This window comes from Gastrolobium bilobum, unplaced genomic scaffold (genome assembly GCF_033153095.1).
Source record: "Gastrolobium bilobum isolate Gb01-03AN ecotype WA unplaced genomic scaffold, APGP_CSIRO_Gbil_v1 utg113611, whole genome shotgun sequence".
NCBI classification, from domain to species: Eukaryota; Viridiplantae; Streptophyta; class Magnoliopsida; order Fabales; family Fabaceae; genus Gastrolobium; species Gastrolobium bilobum.
The window spans coordinates 63,103-66,596 of record NW_026899182.1 but is presented as its reverse complement, the minus strand read 5'-3'; positions in this window follow the sequence as shown (position 1 = coordinate 66,596).

Below are 3,494 nucleotides of genomic sequence, written 5' to 3'. Positions count from 1 at the left end.
TTAGAAACATTAAAGCCATATTTTATATTGTGCATTAATTGTGTGTTAATTTCTGTTTATCATTGAGTTATTTTGTTGAGTATTTATAATTTTAAACAATCAAATAAAATAGAGGTAGGATTCTTTGACACCGGTGTCAAATTTCAATTTTGACACCTCATCTCAGAACTGTTAGATCAAACAAAATCAATGACTCTGATTTGCAAACATGTGATACCATTGATCTTTTTTGATCTAACAGCTCTGAGATGAGGTGTCAAAATTAAAATTTGACATCGGTGTCAAAAGATCCTACCTCAATAAAATATAATTTTTTATATTATATTCTTATTTGTTTTACCTAAAAACAGACGCTTTCATTATTTCAGTTATACAGTTATCATGCATTGGATAAAATCTAACGCTGGCTTTGATGCGTAACGAGGGAGGCTATAATACAGGACGATTGTTTGCGTTATAATAATATTTTATTTTATTTCTTTGCGTTTGATAGATTAATATAATTTTTTTTTTTTATAAACTATACTATCCTTTACATGAGACAATTTTGTTTGACCCAAGAATATTCACATCATAGTAGGGCTAACTCTTCCAAATAAAATTTTTCACATTCACAAATATTTGAATCCAATACCTTATTTAAGAGAAATCAAACATGTACTACTTGAACCAATCTCATTTGATAGTAACATAAAAATTATTATAATTCTGTATAAAAAATAATTTTGTGTATATTGATTTTTCTTAATTATTAAGTTATTTTGTTGACTACTTATATTATTTAAATAATAAAATAAAATCTAATTTATTTTCTATTATGTTTTATAGGATTATTGCTTCTTATATTGTATGAGATAATTTTATCTCCTACTCATATATCAAAGTGATTATACCATATTTTTTTCTCTTGTCTTCACATTATCTCACGTGAACCCCCACACACTTTTATGTATTTGTAAGAGATAATTTTATCTCCTATAAAAATGAGAAACATTAATCCCATGTTTTATTTACCAAATCAAATCAACCCTTAAACTCCTTATTTTACATCTGTCTCCAACTTCTATCTTCTCCCATTCATGACGCAGAATTTGGATGTGCCTAAATAACAAAAGGCTTTGATTTAAGCTATGGAATAGGACATTAAGGTTTTTAATACATTCAAATACCTTTACAATGAATTAAAAATTCAATATTTACATTAATTTCAATCTTATTATTTATGACTAATTGCGTGAATAAAGATTATGTTGCAATGCCACCTTAGCTTAAACAAAATGATTGGAAGTATTTGCTGCCAAAATTAATGGCTGGAGTTTGCCTACTTAGAACTAGCCACGTTTGTAAACCAAATGTTTTTGTGCTGTGAAAAAACAATAGATTGATTTTTTTTATCCATTTATATAAAATATTTTACATATTACTTCATGAGAAATGATATTCTTACTACCAAAATTTTTCACTACAAACTTACAACTTATCTAATCACCATTGAATCAAAGAGAGAGAATGTTAAAAAGTTTTTGAAAAAAGAGAAAATATTGATCCAATGATGATTAGATAGGTAGTGAGTTAATAATAAAAAAATTTGGTAGTAAGAATATCTCTCCTCTTACTTCATAATACTTTAGAGAAAAGGTTTGACTGTAACAAATATTCTACAAGTTAAACTCATAATGACTAAAAACTTATTTAATCGGTAATGAATTTTATACTGATAGGTCAAAATAAATTTTAAATTCAACTCTCTACTGTAATTTATATATATATATATATATATATATATATATAATGTTTTTTTAGATATATTGATCATAATTATCTCTTTGAGGCGAGTCAGCCGCCGAGTATACTCATAAACTTCAACTCTTTGAGTTGATGCTCACTAAACACATCTTTGTCAAAGGATGATGAGCTTTGTAACACCCCGTATATATCCGGTAATGTTATCATAATATCGTATTACGCTGCGCTTAATTAAAATGCGGAATTACTTTTTCTTTTTAATTATGATGCCATTAACATTACCAACTTGCTTAATAATCAATTAATAAAACATCGCCTGTATGTAATTGCAATAAAACAGCTAACTGAAATACCTCATAACATAGATAATATAAGTGTGGCTCTAGTCACGGAACTACAACAATGTAGACCGGACCATCTAACAGTTTATACAACTCCAATCTAAAAGTACTAACAGAAAATGTCATGGACAATCCCCATGCTCACTCAAATAAGGCAACATGTCCAACATCAGTCTCAACAACAACAACATAATGATAAAAGGCATAAAACATAATCAACATCAATATCTAGTCATGCTAACAATTAAGCAGAAACAACATAATCAGCTAAGCTCCGGCCTCCTGCCGCCTGAGGCATCAGTACCCATACTACCTGATCCTGAAATAAGCATTCCCCAAACGTGGGGTAAGATCTCTAATCTAGAAATCTCAGTAAGTCAGTGAGTCCTCAAGGATCTTCCACCCCAAGCTCACTTACATGTGTAATATAAGTTCAAAAGCAGTTTATCATTTATCATTTCTAAAACCATGCAATGCAGCAGATAATCATGCCATGTGTGTAAATACTAATCTACTGGCCAGAGACAGTGCAGGTATACGTCTATCACCTACACACCGTGCAAGTACCACTTGCATTCACCCCGATACACCGTCTTGTATAGCGCTACATACTCAGGCTTCCCGTCAAGATGAAGCAACACATGCATATTAAAAGTCATTACATGTAAAGTTCAATCAACATATCAAATATCCAAAGGCATGTACACATCATGCATAAACCATACTCCCATGGGACATGGTGGAACCACAAACCCCCAATAGCCTACTGTCCTCACAGCACAACTACTGTTCTTCGAAATCCCAGAATATTCGGATATTCCTCGGGACCATATCCGGATATGCAATATCCGGATATCTCACTGGACATATCCGGATATGCAATATCCGAATATCCAGAATCCCATATACGGATATCTATTATCCGGATACTCAAAACCCATATCCGGATATTCATCGGGCACATATCCGGATATTTCACGACAGAATGCAGAAAATGCATTTCGTGAAGATATCCATCCAAGGTTGGGTTTTTAACGATTTAAAGCACCTAAACATGCATTTCTAGGTGTGTTCAACATTACCCAACAACAAGTTATCATCTTTAAGCCTTAACATGCATCAAGCTTTCATTTTTAAGCATTAAATTCATGATCAAAGGTTGGTACACATACCCCAGCACAAAACAGAAGAAGAGGTTGCTCTTTGGAGCTCACAATCAGCCCCTCAAGACTGACCCAACAAGGTGCACGAAAATGGATCAACAAGCTTGGATCTTTCAACACAAAGGAAGCTTCTTGGACCTCACAATGCCAAAACAAAGGCTCCCACAAACAACCAACCCAAGTCAGCCTCAAAACCTCACACACAGCAGCTCTCTCAACTCAGAAAAGACCAGCAATGGAGTCC